The 19,756-nt window shown below is 38.5% G+C and overlaps 1 protein-coding gene across 2 annotated transcripts in view; it reads left to right on the top strand.

The window, feature by feature from the left end:
- Positions 1-19,756, top strand: part of ZNF292 (zinc finger protein 292) — a 59,717-nt gene that overhangs the window by 10,550 nt on the left and 29,411 nt on the right. The window lies entirely within an intron of this gene.

Genomic DNA, 19,756 nt, shown 5'->3' on the forward strand with positions numbered 1-19,756 from the left:
TGACTCCACCACTTCCTTGGGCATCCTATTCCAGTGCCTGATCACTCTTTCAGTAAAGAAATGTTTCCTAGTAGCCAACCTAAACCTCCCCTGCCCCAACTTGAGGCTATTTCCTCTCATCCTATCACTTGTTATTTGGGAGAAGAGACCAACACTCACCTTCCAACAATCTCCTTTCAAGGAGTTGTAGAGAGCAATGAGGTCTCCCCTCAGCCTCTTCTTCTCTAGACTAAACAATCCCAGTTCCCTCAGCCGCTCCTCATAAGACTTGTTCTCCAGACCCTTCACCAGCTTCGTTGCCCTTCTCTGGAGGAGCTACAGCAACTCAATCTCATTCTTGTACTGAGAGGCCCGAAACTGCACACAGTATTCAAGGTGCGGCCTCACCAGTGCTGAGTACAGGGGCACAATTACTTCCCTTCTCCTGCTGTCCACATTGTTCCTGATGCAAGCCAGGATGCTGTTGGCCTTCTTGGCCACTGGGGCACACTGCTGGCTCATGTTCAGCCGGCTGTCCACCAGCACCTCCAGGTCCCTTTCTGCAGGGCAGCTTTCCAGCCACTGTTCTTCAAGCCTGCAGCATTGCATAGGGTTGTTGTGACTGAAGTGCAGGACCCAGCACCTGGCCTTTTTGAACCTCATACAGTTCACCTTGGCCCATTGGTCCAGCCTGTCCAGATTCCTATGCAGAGCCTTCCTACCCTCAAGGAGATCAACACTCCCACCCAGTTTGGTGGAAGCTTACTGAGGGAGCACTCAATCCCCTCATCCAGGTCATTGATAAAGATATTAAACAAGACTGGCTCCAGCACTGAGCACTGGGGAACACTGCTTGAGACCAGCTGCCAACTGGATTTACCTCCATTCACCACAACTCTCTGGACTTGGCCATCCAGCCAGTTTTTAACCCATCGCAGGGTACACCTGTCCAAGCCATGAGCCGCCAGCTTGTCTAGGAAAATGCTGTGGGAGACAATATCAAAGGCTTTGCTAAGGTCCAGGTAGATCACATCCACAGCCTTTCTGTCATCTGTTAGGCAAGTTGCCTGGTCATAGAAGGAGATCAGGTTGGTCAAACTTGCAAAAACCTGTGCCTGTAGTTTTTGGTAAGAATAGTTTTATCAACTTTCTTCTCCATCTTCTCTTCTGTAACTGTTGTACTATCTTCAGGTATGTAATATTTCTGGCTTCGTGATTCCCTGTGTGAAGCTGAAGTAAATTAATCTTTCATCAGAGAATCGGGAAAATCCTATGCTAACTAATGAAGTTCTTGTGTGATTAGTTTGTTAATTATTCTGAGCTAGTCACACAGTTCTTTGTCCTTATAGGGACTTGCATAACCTGGACAACTTCTGCCACAACTCCCTCCACCTTCAGATACTGACTCCTAGTGTTCATTTCTCTCCTAACTGCTGGACAGATGCGTTTGTTGCTTTCAGAAATTTAACCTCCTGGAGTAAAATTCTTTAGAATAAGCACCAGTCTTTATTAATTGTAACTCTCTGTTGCCTTTTGGGTTGAATATAGCACTTACCTTAAGAGTTTTCATTTGAGCTGTTACTTTCTCAGTCTCCTGTATATCATAAAGAACAGAATTTAGTAGGACTCCTTTTGCCTTTTGTTACTAAAAAGTATGGAGAGAATTGATTCTGGTAAATAGATAAATCCAGTTTGATATTTATGTATCTAATACACTACTGTTTTGATGAATCAGTAAAGTATATTCAGTGATCAGGCATTAAATCAAATTGTGAGTAAGGAGTTTCTCAGTCTTGTGATTCCTGCTTGTCTTGGGAGCTTGTGATAATACACGGTTTTATAACAGAATGAATACAAGGATGAGGACAGGAAGAGATCAAATGTTCAGAATCACAAAAGACATAATCTGAACTCAATTTTTACTTTAATCATTGGAGGGTAGCTCTTATGAAGAGAATAGCTGGGATAAAAAGTAACTTCTGATTAAGGATCCATAATAGTGAAGATGATAAAACTTAAATATCCCGATTCTACAGACCTGGATCTTGCGTGATGTTGTAGTTAAAACTGGCGTGGCAATTGAACCCTGCTTTTGGATACCCAGCCAAACTTCATGAACCACATCAGTGTGATGGCCGGAGCTCACAGTTCTGCTTAGGATTGCTAATGTATTCAGGAGTAAGTATAATCTGGCCTCCTCTCTTTCCTCACACGTGGACACAGTGGAAGTTCCTTGACACTGATATAAGGACACAGATCATTATTAGACTCTGTGTGAATCAGGTAGACGTTGCCTTGTTCTTTCACAGGAAATGTAGATCAGATGGAAGCATCCTTTAGGACGCGAGTTTGACTGTGCTGAATAGACAAGCTTAAAATGACAATGAAGTAACCTTTTTACTGAGAAAGAAGATTATCAATTAAGTTTTCATCAGAAGTAAAAAAGGTTTGAAGTAGCAGTGGGAAAAGCTGGGTTCAGCAGATAAAGACAGCTAATATGAAAGTGTAATACAGATGAACTACAGAAATATTTGTAAGGTCTCATTTCACTGCACTGAGAGAGCAGGTTCAAGTCATCTATGTTGCAGGAAATGCACATATTTTCAGGTTAGACACAGTTATTTCTGGCTATCTTCCTATTTTCGGTCTGCCCATATGCCAGTCTGATAATTAAAAGAATAGGTAAATTAGATTTCCTGGCAGTGGATGTAAGTGTACTGTAATGAACATCCCACCACATTCCTGACATGCCTGTTTAATAGCCAACTGCTCAATATTGTTTTTAACTAAACAGACTAAAAAATTAAACTGAGACCTGAATGAAAACCTGAATAGAGAGAAATGTAGCCTAGGACAATGACAAGTTCGCCTCTTATGTAAGGATGCAGGAGAGAAATCAGATACTGCTGACAAGATCAGAAGGAGCATATTGAATTCAAAGTGTTGAAAGATTAAGGGCAAGCCTAAAGAGGGTAATTTCTACTACTCTGTATGCCAAAACATGAGACTTAATGAAGTTATTTCCTGATATTTTAAATAAGTTACTTGTTTTAAAGCAGTTTATGGATGTAAGCAGAGACCTTTCATTAATTTCCTAGGTTTTTCTAGTTCTTTTTCTAAAATTAGCTGGGTTTTGAATCTTAAGCAAAATAGTGATTAAAGAATAATGGGAGGAATAGCAGCAAGATACTTTCTCTTTTGTTTTGCTTCTCTCAATTTAATAATTAGCAATCTGAGCTCCTGCAATATGTTCAGCGTGCCCGGGTGAAAAACATACAAATTGTTTGCGCCTTTTGGCTTAAATTTGAGGAGAGAAATATCTCTCTACCAGTGAGCAGAAAGTTCTGTGTTTGGCAATTAACTTTCCAGAGTCAGCCATCTCTCTTCCTTGCTGTGTTTTCTGTGATATTTTCTTGGTGACGGGAGATGACAATATTACTGTTCTGGGAGTTGTAGCAGCCTTGAGCCCCACAAGCCTTTATTCTATTTCTGCTTCCATGTATGCTGAGGTGCTTTTTTTCAAACCTTCATCCAATGTAGACTTTGCCTTAGAAATGTAAATGTACTTTTGGATGGCATACTTAGATCTGTCTTGGTTTTGTGTCTGCAAATTGGGGGCAGTGGTGCTTCCCTGCTATTCAAAGTTACATGCATTAGAGGACACACCTGGCTTTTTTTTTTCTTATTACTTTATCTGCCAGCTGAAGTAGAAATAGTTGGATAAGAGGCATGGTTACTTTTTATGCTTGTGTGCTAAAGACTCAGGGCGCTAGTGTCCTTACAAATTGAATTGTAAGGGTAAGTAAAAAATCTTCAAAAAGTTAGTCTTAAGGGTGAGTTTCTTTATGTTGTTGATCATCACTACATGGATTCTTCCTGCAGTTAGTCTTAGCTCTTTACCAGAGATAAGCAACCAGGAGAGCGTGAGTTAAAATCAAGTAGTTGTAAAGAACCATCAAGATCATTAATGCCTTTAGGTGATGTAAATAAATGTAGGGAAAGGGGGAGAACATTTAAATAATCAGTGCACTCTTGCATCTTCAGAAGCGTTGAAATCTGCTTAGTTGTTACGTAGTTATGTAAGTACAGCTGTGGTGAGATTTATTTAAACAAAATAAACTAAAATTTCCATGAAGGAGACCTAAGTAATTGTGGTTATTTGGGGAGAATTTTTTTAGGCAAGAGTCAAAACATAGCTAATGATAGTTCTTACTAACTTTCTATCTTTCTATCTTTTTCCTCAACTTTCATGTTTTGTGATTTTCATAGAACAGTTACCTTTTCAGAGGGGGAGAATATTTCTCTGAGCTTACTTACTGTTGTCTCTGAACATCTCCAGGAGGATAGCTTTCCTTCAGTATGGATGTATGCGTGAGTTACTGCAAGATATTCTTGATTTCTTGCTGTTTCTGTACATCTTTTAACTTTCTGGTGAGGCTTGAGCATAACACTACATCTGTGTCTTTATTTTTTTCTGCAATAAAATTTTATAGTTGTAACTCAGTTTATTCTTTGTGTTCTGGTTTGATAGACAACGTTGCAGATTTACATGGTTGTTCTGAAAACACAGACTGAATTAAAAAAAATGAAGAGGATGGTGAGAGGAGAATGTTTACTTAAAAAAAAAAAAAGAGGCTTGTAGATGGGTAGAATTTGAAAACACTCTTTTGCAGAGTACCTTTAAAACTGTTCAGGAAACTAGTACTTGAAAGTATTTGAGCTGGTGTTTTCTTGTTTAGATAAAACCTAAACAGATTGATTCTTAGTAAGTGATGGTTATCCATACCAGAGAGTGCATACTTATGTGTCTGGGTACTGAAGATACCAATAATAAAAACCAGCGCCGTCGTGTAGGTGGTACTTCGCTCTGAGTATAGAACAGAGCGTGGGTTTTTTTTTTTTTTTTTTTTTTTCCCCTGTGGAAGGAGAAACACCGTAATAGAGACAAGCATATAAAAACATACATGCTCATACTATAACAAAACTGCTTTTATTTTTCTGAATGTCTGTCTTCAGTAGATGGACAAGAAAGTGAAAGGTTGAAAGAACCATTTTCAGATAATGGAACCAGCTGAAAGCGAGTCCGAAATAAGATCTCCTGTGGTGGATACACTGAGGACTTGTGTTCTTAGCACTACCTTTTCTGCTGTATGGATCCCCTTATTATGCACTGCATTGCACTGAAGTGCTATAGTCATTGTGAGCTTTTTGTGGGCCAGCACTTAATTGCAAACTCAAGTTTTGGTTTTGAATTTCATCTGTGAATGAGTCTGTCTTGATTTTTTGAGTATTTCTTGGCCTCAGTGATTTAGTACTCACTAATCTTTACTTTCCTTTGCTTTCAACTGCAGGACAGAGAAGCTGATAGTGTTAGGATGGGGGTGTAAAGTGTAAAAGCAGCTGGAGTTGTCTTTTTGAAGGAAAAGGAAAAAACAGTGGGGAAGATTTGAACTACAGCCTATCAGTGGAGAAGAGGAGTAGTAATGGGGGAAAAAAAAATTGGATAGCCCTGCACCATGTCTGCAGAAATTGAGAATGAAAATGATTGCTTAAATACAGTCTTGTAGTAAGTGATGGAATTGAGAATCTGGCTTCAGTCCTCTCTTCTGGGCACAAGTCAGTGTCTCTGTTAGAATTAAAGCAACATCAGCTGACTTCAGCCAAAGGCATCTTGCCTTTCTAGAGCTATACTTTGCTTTAACAACTTTATTGTGAAACAGTTCAGAAGGCATATTCAAAGTAAAACCAGCACATCAACAACTTAAAATCTTGAAAGGCTTCAAAACCTAAAATTGAGTAAAAATTGAGATGGATGTTCTTTGATTGTAACCATAATTTAAATAGTACTTGCACACTAGAAAAAGATCATATTTCATTATGTTATCCTTAGTTTTGTAAATACAATCTCATGTTCCGTACCTGCTGAAGTTCTGCTATTCAGTTCTGGATTGTGTTATATTATAATAACAAACCTGTAAGAGCTAATACTCTCGCAGCACTTGTCTAGCTACAAAATCAAGGTAACGTGCTACGTCCCGGTAAACAAATACTGAATCAGTTAAGTTTTAATTTGCCTAATTAAACTGCTTTGGAAATGAATTAAAAGTACAATGCTGTGTTGACTTGTTTTAAAATGATCTCTTGGTACACAGTTCTAAATAAATAGAAACTGATTTTGTTGACTTATATTGGACTGATACGATCTGGTTCTGTATTTTGGCATATCTGTGAGGGCTGCAGTATTTCAGATGGTGCTGTTCTGTCTGATGCTTATAGTGGACAGGTTTGAAATATCCATACTGTCCTGTGTAAGTTTTGTTCTAGTCTAAATATCAGTTTGCCTGTAGAGTATCCTAGCTAAAAAGAAAAAAAAAAAAACAAAATGGAAGCAGGTCATTTATATTTAAGGTTCTTTGTTGGAGGCAAAGATGAAAGGGAAGTAAAGATGGATTATGATTGTAGTGATAGGGTTGTCATACCACAAAGAAAATAATAGATACTATTTTTTTTTGTTGTTTTCTCTTGTACTTTTTCAAATAGGCATGATGGTGTTCATATTGTGTGTAAACGTTTGTCTTACTCTTTTAAATTATTTTAAAATGATCTGTAGTAGTGTTTGTTTCTAATGCCTTAAATGGTGAAGTCTTGTGGGAAATCTGAGGTAGACTTGGTTTAAATTAGATATTGTATTAGTAAGGGTTTTTTAACATGCAGAACTAGTTCAAGAACTATTCAAGTCTTTATTGAATGTTGTATTCAATTGACATCTTAGTTGGGTGGTCTGTCCTCATACAATGTGGACATAAATGCTGGTTACATCTCAGCTACTCCTTAGCTGCCTCTAGCCTCCTGCAATTAAAGTGCCTTTCATGGGAACGGTAACCTAACAACTTTTTTTGAAAAAAGTTGCAGTTGTATCAAAATACTCGTGCTTTTTACGTGATGAAAGGCTTGATCTCCATCTTCTTATAAAACACGGAACAACAAGGAGAAGAGGGAGCAGATCACAAAAAAAAAAAAAAAGGTGGTGGTGTTCAGCTCTAAAAGCTGTAGGTCATCGAGACTGAGAATAATCTTATTTCAACACCTCTAAAATTGTTTTACTCTCCCTTTAGGATGTAACTTTGCTGTGAGACTTCACAAAGGGATCATCTGGTACTGATGCATTGGTACCAAAGGCTCTTGACTCCAGAGATGTCTTAACTGGGATATCTAATACATTTTTAGTATCCCAAGTGCTTCATTCAAAAGAAAACATGTTATAAGGCTATTCTCAACCAGTACATGGTTTTCCTCGTGGTACAGAAAGAGGCATCACAGGCAAAGTTGTTGGATTCGCTTAATCAAATTCCGGTGGTCTGCAAGTGCTTCTTGAACTCAGTCCTTTTTAGATGCTGTTGGGCTTTGAGGACATGACTGCCCAGTGCGTCTCTTTTGCTCATCGGTCATGCTTACTATCATCCTAGTCATCTTCTAATTTATGGCTAGTTGTCGGGGCAGGGATGATTTCAGCATTGCAAAGCAGGACTAACGAATGCTCTGCCTTGAAAGGAGAGATATATTCACTTACTTGCAGGTTTGTTTTTATTTTACCAGTTCAGTTCCATGACTGACTTTTCATTTGATTCCGTAGTGATACTGGCACAGGGTTGGAGTTGCACAGAAGAGTCGAAGCCAGAAGTCCAGCTTAGTTTGTAAACCTGCATAAATTACCCCTTAAAAGTAGACTGTTACCAGCTTTCCAGGAATTTGAACAACACTGTTTTCATTACATGCTCAGTTCTTTAGTGGTTGCAACAGCCAGTGAGATGATGCTTCAGGCTCACAGAGTTTTACTCTGAAAAACACAGCCCTCAAAAATTAACTTCATTTGAACAAGATGAATGTCTAGCTCCAGCCCAAGAATCAGCATATTAGCTGTGTTTCCCCCCAAAAAAAACAAACAAACAAACCATTTTGTTCCTATATTATTAAGTCAGAAGAGATAATCAACATGACCACTGTATACCTAGCTACTTGATCGAGAATACAGATCAAGTCGTCATGTTCTTTGTATTTCATCTCTTAGGATTCAGGGGTTTTGCAATGAACTAAGGTGTCCTGCAATTTGTAGCACTTGATTACTCTCCAGTACTCATGCTCTATTGCTGTTTAGGGGCTTGTCACCGCTGCATGTGAGTTGAGAAATTCCTTCTTGCTTATCCTAAAAAGAGTAAAGAGCATTTCATCCTGTTATCTTTATTTCTGGAGAGCAGTGTCTCACACAGTAGACATTCAACATTTTTTGACTCGTTTGATAGAGGCATTTTATTTCTCACCGTATTGTTCTGTCCCTGATCTGAGGAACTGGTTTATGTATAATAGCTTTATTTTCGTATCGCAGTTTGAAACAGTCTAACCCACTGCTCTGTGAAATACTTTTTGTTTATATATATCTCCTGCAGATATTTCATTGGTGAATCTGTCAGTATTAAAAAGCACCAACATATTCATTTTTTAAAGAAATATGTTCACCGTGGATATCTCAAAGGAACTAAGCCTGTATATTCATGAAGTGGTTTTGAAGCTTCTATATCTGATGGTCTAGCTGCCAAAATTATAGTGAGATCTTGGAATATTTTGGTGTCCGTAGTATCAGGATGTTTGCACACCCTCACTATGAATGTGTCTAGAAGAGCTGTGCCTGTGCACAGTTGCATTGCGTGCTTCTGTCTTGGAGTGCTGCATATCTGTGATGCCTCAGTATTTCTCCTTTAAGATACTAGTCCTGAATGCAAGAGCTTTCAATGAGCATATTTACTGTGTAGATTTAACTGGTGCAAGTGCAGACTTCTCCAGTTTGAGCATAGAGTTATGTCTGTGTTTGTCTTCCAGTACTGATGAACGATACCTCTTGCAGAGCCATGGATATTGCAAGAACTTTACTAATTTAACAAATATTTAATGGTGTTCTCAACTCCTCTGGGAAAGGAAAGTTAACAGCGCTTTCAAATTTTGTTATATTTTATTTAGAGTAATAGTTAAACATAAGCAATTAGTTGCAACTCATGACTACTGTATCTATAAAGTCAACAATGTGAAGCATATGCATGGAAAATACTGTTTCAGGGAGAAGCAGATAGGTTTTAGGTTTGGAAGTAAAAACTGGCTTACAGTTACAAACCCTTGGAGTTAGTATTTGGGGAGTTTTTAATCTTACTAATTGGGCTATTTTTGTAACTGAATAGTAGACAGCTCCTTTGTTGGAGAAGGAATACAGCAGAGAGAAATTATCTAGGCCTACTAGTCAGACTTCTAAATGTTTACGTTTAATTAGTGATTATCTGCAAGGTATGGGGATAAATGAAAAAGGCAACAAAATGAAATGCAGATTCATGAAGGGAAAAAATTTTTTTACAAGAGATACAGTAAATTTCACTTATCTGAGCTTCAGGAAAAGCTTTTGACGTGTCAGAAGTGGAAAAATGGCAGTTAAAGCATGAGGAAATGCGTAGGGTACTGGATATTGGGATACAGTGGCTATCATTTCCATTTTAATTTTAGTTGAAGTTTTGGTAAGAGTCGTATAGCTTACTTTCAGGACTACATTTCAATTTTGTGATACAAAAGAGAGGATTGTGCTGGTAATACAGAATTGGGAGGCATCATCTGTTCTGTTTTCCTCACAGGTCAGTATGGCTGCTTTGTCAGTGTTCTTCACATCCAGCAGCAGTTGGTTAGCACAGGAAGACTCCCTTAATAGGCACGATAAGCATTTTTGTATCCTTACAGCTGCAGTGTCTGGCTTTGGCTGGTTCACCTGGCTCACTGTTGCATGCTTTAGTAACTTGGACATTGACAAGCAGGAGGTGTCTTAGATTATTATTGTGCATTACATGCTTAAAATACAATTGTGTATATTTGAAAGGTAGTTCTTGCTCCTCTGAAGTATTACATGAGCAATATGAGGAAGTGAGAGGTGAAATAATTGCAAGCAGATAGTATCATGGAGCTTTTAAAGGTCAGAGTATTAAAGTTAGCACTCTTTTTTTGCACTGTTCATTAGCTGACCAAAGGCAATGTATTTCATGACCTGAAGAAAATAAATACATACAGCCTTGTATTTCCCTAGTTTGCATGAAAAAAGAAAACTACACAGATGATGAGTAGCACTTGAGCAGTACTTATGTGGAGGAAACAGTTCATTGTACTGCAAATTCTACTCCCTTTCACTTTGGTTGTCTGTTTTTAAAAGGCAATGTCTGGCAATGGATCTGAGTTTATAACAAGATCTAATATGGAAGACAGCTGTTTCCAAAGAACATCTATTTAAATATTATCAATTTACCTATCTTGCTCTGCTTGTTTTATACTCAGATAATAGTATTGCCACAGTAAGGTAATTTATTCCTTCACGTAAAAAAAAAATCCCTGGCTTTCAGGATACTGAGTGACCATTTACTTACTTCTGTGTGATGTGTGCATCTGGCATTCCAAGATAAATTTATGGAATTGTCTGCTTTTCTCAGTAGCTGAAAAGTTAAGTAGGATTTTGACAAGAAACATATCTTCATCTGCTTTCTAGAAAAGGAAAAATAAAGATTGTGGCAGTTAATGTTTTTGAACTAACTCTTTGGCAAGAATAATTATTTGAGATTTTTCCTATAGCAGTCTAGTAACTCTTAGTCTTAAACAGACAAGCTTTAGACTTTTGCATACAAAAAGAGATCATAGATATTATCTCTTCCTCTTCTTTTTAATTTCTCTTCCCTAGGCTATAATCTTCTGGGCAGCAAAAAAATACCACAGATAAAATTATGTGTTGTCTCACTGAATCAAGAATAATGGAAGTTCATCAGAACTGTTTGAATGTAACAGTATTCATACAAGATTGATTTGAAAATGTAGAAAATAAGGCAGGTAGAGACTGTACGGAACCAGAGAAGGGGCCTGTCTAGTGCATGGAGAGTAACTTTGGGACTCGTATCTAGTCTTGTTGCTTTGCAACTGATGCCTGAGTGAGTTGCTCCAGAGAGGGTGCAGTTCCTGCAAGACAACAAGCAACTGTCACTTGTCTTCAGCTGAGCTGGTTAATAACATACTGAGGTTGACAAAGAATAGTGAAGTGAATTAGAAAATTAACTCAGAAGACTCTTAAGAAAACAAAGAGGAGAATTTTAGGTTTATGACGAGTGCAATTCTTGTTAGTTTAATTACTAGTCATAGTCAATTCATAAATCGTGAATTGAATTTATATGAAACATCTGTGAACAGTTCTTAATTTTCATACTGTTTTAGAGGGAATTCCAGTTGCTCCTTTTGAAAAGCACATTAAACAAAAGTGGATCAGAGTTGCATGTTTTACAAATAATAGCACATCGGAGATAAAATTAGGGAACGTAGAAGCAGTGCACATGTCCTGCAAGGCAGTTACGAAAGTCAGTGCTTGTGTTAGTGTTGTTTGAAGAAGAAATCAGAAATCAGCTTATGTTGTCCTACTGATTTCGTGCAGCAGTTTAAGAGTCTTAAGACAAGATTTTCCTGAAAAGAAATAATTATGCTTTCTTTGCTTTGTGCTGGCACAAGCACTTGAGTCTACACACTGAACACATTTAGGGAGCTGATAGGAATTAAAACTTGTTTCTTGCTGATTAAGGATTAGCTCTGATAATGGATTTTCTGAAGGTCCTGATAGCCCTTACTGTGTAAGTGTTAGTTAAAAGACGATAAAGAACAAACATCAGGAAAATGGCTGTTCAGAGTACAAATGAAGCTGCTAATAAGCACAGAAGCACAACTTCTTTAAACTCTGAGTATCATCAATAATGCTGAAAGAAGGAAAGGAAATACTACACTCTTTATGGGAGTTTGATTTAGACTTTTTATCAATGAAGGTATAATTCGGTATTTTAGACTACTGCAACCCATAGGAGTGCTATTAGCTATTTTCCTTATTGGAAGCACTTGATAAAATCCTTTTACCTTTACTTTCAGACCTTGTTCTTTAAAGCATATTAAAAACTTGCACTGCAGAGAGAAACTGAAAAAGCTATTCCTTCTTGGTTTGTGTAAATCTGTCCAAAGCTGTTCTTTCCATTATGGAGTTGCATGTGGAACAATAGAAGAATGACGATGTTGCCATACCTTTAAATTGGAGGAGACAGAAAGACATAGCAGTGCATTTGTGTATCTTGGTCTGTTGCAAGAGCTGGCAATGGTCTTGGTTTTGGCTTTTTTTCCACCAATGTTGGCAACTGTAAGCATTAAAGACTGATGTTTGCCTGTGCAAGAAGCTAGAATTACTGATTTAAATGCTGTATATCCTGTGCTGCTTCTTCCAACTACTTCGCAGGTTTTCTGTTTTGAAATAATGATGACACTTCATAACAAGAGACAATGAAGTCATTGAATTCACAGTACTGCCTCAAGGATCTTGATCAGAACTGCTGTTTAGTGGAGAAAGGCAGGCTGTATGTCATTTGAAGAGTTGAATATCTATCATTATATCAGCTAACATTGGAAGAAAAAAATCCAAGAGCTAGAAATTGATTTCTTTTAAATGAAACCCAAGACTTCTGTAGGCCTATGGATCAGGCTCCAGGCTTAATTTTCTGGCCTGGTCATGTATTGGGACCTGGTTTTGCATATATTTTTGTGCCCATGCATATACAGAGGGATATACAGGTCATATTCTGTGGTTAGAGTCTGTGGGTTTACACACACAATAAATGTGAGAGTTTACCCCTTTTTTTTTGTTGGGGTTTAAATTACCTTAGTTTCTGGCACACTGAGAGGAAACACAACAGTCTTATCTGAGAAAGGAGGAGCATTGGTGTAGGTACTCTAATATGCAAGCATTCATGTAACAATTTGGTGATAATTCTTGTCCAAACTAAGTAGTATGACTCCAGAATGTACCAAATCTGATAGGAGCGCATGAAAGAGGTTATAACCTTTAAGTTCTCTCATGTTGTTCTAAATGCTTTAATCTTACTATGCCCACCATCAGTATTTATCTCAAATCATCTCTTTCATCCATGAAAAAAGTACACACTTTTTCAAATTATATAAGTTATTCCTTGTTTGATTTGGCCTGTTATAGTACTACCAAACTTAAACTTCTTATACACCGTAGAGTATACATTTTGCTATATAAAATTGCTAGATGCCACAAAGCTTAGTTTTGAACTTTACTCACATGGTATACTAGCCAATGTGGTTGCCTTTGGTTTTTCAGAGTAATTGATAATGTGGAACTTAGAAAAGGAGTAGTTTTTTTAGAGGAACCATGAGACCATAAGAACCATAAGGCTTCCATCTCTTAAACTATGTTAATTTCTTAAGTGTACTTATACCCTCTTTAGTTATGTGCCTTATTTGTCCAATTTGTTTGTTTTTGTTTTTTTTTTTTTTTTTTCCAGGTATATCATAGTTTAGCCCTGCTCAGGACCAAAGTATGCAGTCTCTTGCTCACTCCCCCCACCTTCCAGTGGGACGGGGAGGAGAATTGGTAAAGGAAAAAAAAGGCAGAACTCATGGGTTGAGATTAAAAAAAGAGTTCAAGATAACAACAGAAGAAAAGAAAACAGAGATGGAAAACAAACAAACAAAACTAATAACAGAAAATACTGAAACACATAATTTACAGTACAATAGCTCAGAGTGGATCCTGATGCCCAGCTCCCTCCCAAGTAGTAGGAGGCTCCCATTAGCACCCTCCTCACTTTATATACTGAGCATGATGTCACAGGGTATGGAATGGCCCTTTGGCCAAACTGTCCCAGCTGTTGGCTAATTAGTAACCTATCCCAGCTGTGTCCCCCAGACACAGGGACCACAAGCTCCAGTTCCTCTCCCATCTCAGGTGAAAATTAACTCTATCCTAGCCAGAACCAGGGCAAGGTAACAAAAAAAATAGTTTGGTTTCAGAACAACAAAATTATCATAGTCCCAAAGCAAGAAAAATGTAACTGAAGGGAGATTTGTCTTAATATGATAGCATGTGTATGTATTTGCAAATATGTGAATTAAATATGTATTTAAGATAGAGAAACATATTTGTCCTTGAAGTGTTGCTAGAGGTTATGCCCCTGTGCCATCCAGTTCAGTATTTGGGTATGAGAAGGAGACTTCACGTAGTCTTGTTTTTTCTAAGAGATTTGTCAAGATGAAGTGTTCTGGAGTGATTGTTGTAATATCTTAGTTCCTTTGCTCAGACTGCTACATCTTCCATTGTCACTACTGACAGTCTTTGTTGGCATTCAGTTCTTGGCATTTTCCACTAACAAGCCTGATGTAGATGGGCTTTCTACCCATGGAGTGGAATCTAACTGACCTTGACCGCACATTTGTGGTTGCCACATGCTGTCTGGTGAAATTGTGCGTAAGCTGTTCTTGAATAACTGTTTGATGTAGGTGCTCTTTGTATGAGTCTTGTGGCTGACTACCTTCAGTTTGCAGGTGGTGTCCTGTTCAAACTGTTTCTTGTTCTGAATGATCCCTCATAGTTTCCATACTGACTCGTTATGGCTACATGTTATTCCTAACATAGCATATTAAATAAACCCTATTACTGTGACAGACCTAATCTACCATACTGCAGTCCAGACTTTGGGGTTGTTGACATTCCAAGGCATTTAGCAGAGTTTAGTAAGTAATTTCAGCTTCTGTTCTCCTGATTTGTCTTTAGGATGTCTTTATTCTGGATCAAGTTATGATGTTATGTCTTCTTCCCTTCAATCCCTTTAATCATAAGCATCCAACTCTAAACCAGTCCAGAGTAGTCAGCAGAACCTGATTTGGATGAAGTAATTACAATGTCAGGCTCATTAGGGCGTACAGCATCTCTGTGCATCTTCTTCTTTGTGATGATTCCAAACTCAGGATCCCCAATTCATTTTCATTTGCTCATGATCCATCTAATGATACAAGCTGTGAATGGCTCTGGTTGTTGGAACATACCTGCCTTCTTCACAAGGGAGAATCTTAAGCCAAGGAAAAGGTTCTTAAATCATGTGCATAGTTGATATGGCAGACCTGCTTCACTGATTTTCTTATGTTATCCCCTTTCTTGACTGTAGCCTTCACTTTCTTTTGAAATTTCTGTTGATGCCAGGAGAATTATAGCCATCCTTTCCCACCTTTGAATAAAGCTTGCACTGTTTTTTTGAATCACTCTTTGATGCTTCCAGGGAAAACAGCTGCTCTTCTAGATCAGCTGGTTATTCACCAGTACTGGAGGAGTGGGTAGTGGGGTTGTGCCAACCGAAGGGGAGCCCTGCCTTTGTAGGAATGTGCTCCACATGAACATGAAGTGGCAGAGCGATCTCACTGAGGAGTCCTGTCACTCCTGAACTTGGCGATTCACATGGAGGTCAGTTACCACTTAGCTCCCTCTGCCACTGCAGAAGTTGGAGGGCATTCTTGCAGCCACTCTCTGTGTGCAGCTCCTAAAGGTCCATCTCCATATAACTTGATTGTATCAAGCTTGTTGCTTGATTCCTGTGTGGATGTGCTTGAGCAGTGTTACTGAAATTGAGGTTTTGCTAGTTACTGGAGTGGTTTGAGAGGCGCAGCTTCCCTGTGTGACTACTATCTGTCACTTTCCCTGCCTCTTAGTCCCTTGGGCTGATCAGGGAATGGAAACGGCAGTCCCAGGTACGTTCTGATGTATTTAAGTAAGCTTGCTCTTATCCAGCTACCTACAGGGGTGATTTTAAGGGCTGAAGAAACGTGTATTTGTGGACTGTACATGTGAAACTCCATTTCATACTAAGTAATGCCTTGTTTTAGTGTGAAACGTATTTTAACACAGCTTTGGTATTATAGGGCTAGTTTTAGCAAAAAGGTTGCTCAGTATAACTTTTGAAAGTAGAAAGGCATCCTCTGGTGGGCGCATTGCTACTGCGACATTCATGTAAGGGTTCTGATAAAGCTTGAAAAGAATAAAATGTATTGTCTAAATATTACCCATGCCTAAATATTTTTCACAATTTAAATCACAGGTGTAATACTTAGTGATTTTTTTTTGTACAGATTGAGATTATTCCATATTTTGGAGCATTCTCAACTGTGTAAGCTGCTGCTGAAATAAAATGCCGTTTCAGTCTCACAGAGGAACAAAATTTTGCTGCTGTGCTCTGAATACAGTACTTGGCTTGATTAACAAGCATGTCCTGACTAGGGAGATAAATAACTTAATGAGGCCCAGGGCTGGGGCTAAAATTCTTTCTTTTTATGGTTGTAAGCGGAGCACAACAATGATTCATTAAGTAAAGCAGAATGAATTTCATTTTCTTTGTACAGTGTCAGTGCTGTATAGTCTGGGGACATCCAGACAAGGAAATCTATCATACTGACAAATACTTTTGAAGGGCGTGGTGGGTGTAAGTGCTTAATATAGTTCATGTAATGGCTTGGAAGTGGCTGATCTATATATATGAGATAAAAATAGCACTATTTAATGCTGAAATTAGTGCCTCTGTTTTATACTGCAAACGTCTCTGCTTGCTTCGTACAGTGTGTTTGCATCTGTACATGCTGCTTTTGAGGGATAGTATTGGTAGTAACAGTTCACCAACATACCAAATATTTTTTGTTAGGTGGTGGATTCTGAGAATTTGCCAATGTGTTGATTATATGTAGTTTTATATTGGTTTTGGTTAACTACTACTAAACCTCATATTTTCAAAACTAAATTTTATTTGCTTCAATTTGTCCTTATTAATCTGGACATGGATTGGAGTAGTGTTGGATGGGCTTTCATAGGTTCTACAAGTGCTTTTGTAGTTCTTCACCAGTCCAATTTTCTAGTATTAGTGACTACATAATATTTATGTAAAGTTCCTAATTATCTGGGAGAGTTCCAGCTAGGTTCCATCATAGTGAGCCTGCAGTCTTCGATATCTTCCCTTGTGCAGATCAGATGGTGATACTGCCTAGCTGGAGATTTTTTAGTATGCTGGCTACCTATAAGGTCTCTCTTTCCCACCCCATGAAACCTGACATCTTCTGATCTGATTGTTACAGGACTTCGTAGTCACTTGACATGGCGTGCTTTGTAAATCAGTGTCTCTACTGAGGCCATTGGTTTCTTCTTTGGATTCTAGGTGTTGCTGTCTTTGTAACAGCTGGTGAGAATCCTCTTGATAATTCTTCAGTTACGCTTCTCAGATGGCCAATTGCTTAGTTACATCTCCCTGCTTACTTCTTCTTCCTCATCCCTTTCTTCTTCCCTCTTCTGTGCAACTTAACACTTTGAGACTTTTGGGATATGTTGTCCTGGCTTGGTAGCTAACTTGAAAATATCATTCACTTGCCAAAGCTTGCATTAATCTTGTTGCTTGCTGTGGTGTCCTGAAGAGGGCACTTGTAAAGGTAGATGGGCCACATTCAAAATGAGATTTATATCAAGTCTTTTAACAGGTAAACCTAGTGTTTCTAGTATTAAACAGGCTTCATTACTTCATATATCAACTTCCTAAATATAAATTTGTCTTACTGGCAGAAGCTATTTGGCAGATTTATGATGGCCAGGCCAGCACTGCCAAGTTTGGACAATCAGCTGGATAAAACTGAATGGTAGTTTATGCAACTTGTTACTGTCTTGGTCTGGTAAGTTAGCTACCACCTGGGGTTTTTTGTTTGTTTAGTTTAGGCTGTTTTTTCTTCAGCTTTGCTGTTTTACTGCTAACATCCTTAAACATGTTATCTATGACAGATCAATAACTGAAATCATAGTACATCTGGTGAGTATTTGGGCGGAGGGAGACTTTTCACTAGAGTTTCTTTGAAGATTCTTTGAAGCGAACTCCTTTATTCTGATCTGATTATGTAGTGCATTGATCAAAATTGCCAAATGGTACAGAAACAGATGTTTGCTAACTTTGTTAGCTTGTTTATCCAGTCCTCCTTTGTTACTTCTTCTATGCTTCTGCTGTGTTTTACTCTTCCTTGATTTCTCTACCATGATCTGTGGTACTTTTTTGCTGCTACAAATAGAGCGTCCTATCAGATATTTATGGGGACAAACTTTTTAGCAGGGCCTTTAGTGACAGAAAAAGAGGTAATGGTTTCAAACTAAAAAGGGGGTAGATTTAGACTAGATACAAGGAAGACATTTTTTACAATGAGAGTGGTGAAGCACAGGAACAGGTTGCCCAGAGAGGTGGTGGATGCCCCATCCCTGGAAACATTCAAGGCCAGGTTGGACGGGGCTCTGAGCAACCTGGTCTAGTTGAAGACGTCCCTGCTCCCTGCAGGGGGACTGGACTACATGACCTTTAAAGGTCTCTTCCAACTCAAACTATTCTATGATTCTGTGATATTACAGTAAAACAGACAATATTTCAGTTGAATTCAAGGTTCCAGTAGGGAGCACTAAATGCTGCGGAAGCATCTGCTGCTGCAGCAGGAAGGTAAAGTATGTAACTTCTTTGAAGGTGACTGTGTGTTGAGACCTCCTTTAAAACCAAAATAGCTTTTAATGCAGCAGTTTGCCAAAACCTGCATATTTCTTACCTGTTACATCCTTTACTGGGATCCTTTGGTCCATATTTTTTCTCTGCTATAACCTGGCAGTGGTATTGTGACTGCTAAACAGTTTTGTGATTCAGTTTAATATAGTTGTCATTTTTTTTATTGAGAGGGTTTACTTTGGACACTGCCAGATATGACAATTTTAAGTATGTTCTTAATAGTACCATTAGCTAACTCAGTACAGATATCTAACATAGACATAACATAGTTAAGTCCAATGCTGAATTTAACTTACACTAAAGTAGAGTTGAAGACAAGATTAAACCTAGTTTTGTTTTGTCTTGTTCTTTGATGTGACTGACTTGCGTTTCCTGGAGAACTAATGTTTCGATTTCTTACTTTTTAATACATAAAGCCAGAGATAACATGCTCAAAGTCCGATTTTGTCTGAGTTGCATTGTATCCCAAACATAGCAAGTTAATAAAGATTGTTGCTTTTGCATATTAAAAATTAAACAAAATTTTAGTGTTTGCATGTTAAAATGAGTTGAGAACCACTTTGTCCTGGTTTTTTTTTTGTTCAGATGTGTGGGGATTCTGTAGCAGAAGAGCATTATTGTCCAGAGGGCTCTGATTTTCCTAACCGGAACAAACCTTGTCAGAATTGAACTAACATTGTCAAAATTGTTCTAGTTACAGGTGATGTTAATAAAAAGGGGAACCATGACTTCTGTTAAATGGCTCTGACAGTATGAGCTATGTAAAGTGCTTTCACATTGGCAAACCTGATTTCCTTCTGTGATGAAATAGCTGGTTCTGCAGATGGATTTCTACCTGACATCAGCAAAGCCTTGGACTTCATCTCCCCTAGAATCCTTCCAAACAAATCCATGAAATAATTTACCTGTCTAGGCAGTATAACAAGGTGGCTGAACTGTGGGTATCAAAGACTTGTGCTTAGTAGTACAAAGCCCAGATGGCAGCAGGCTACTTGTGGCATCCTATTAAGGCTTGACACTGAAGCAAATACTCTCATAAGTTCTTTATTAGTGAACTGGATGAGGGGACAGAGTGCATCCTCATTATATTTGTAGATGATAACAAATAGATGGGAGCAATCGACACACGAGAGATGAGGGAGACTGTTCAGAGGGATCTGAACATCCGGAAGGACTGGGCTGACATGTAGTTCAGCTGAGGCGAGCACAAAGCCCTGCATGTGGGAGGGAGTAGCCCCATGCGCCAGCAGAGGCTGGTGGCTGGGGAGCAGCTCTGCACTCACCCAGCTGTCCTCCTGAACAGCCAGCAGCGTGCGCTTGTG

This window comes from Chlamydotis macqueenii, chromosome 3 (assembly GCF_036417535.1).
Source record: "Chlamydotis macqueenii isolate bChlMac1 chromosome 3, bChlMac1.mat, whole genome shotgun sequence".
In the NCBI taxonomy this organism is placed as follows: domain Eukaryota; kingdom Metazoa; phylum Chordata; class Aves; order Otidiformes; family Otididae; genus Chlamydotis; species Chlamydotis macqueenii.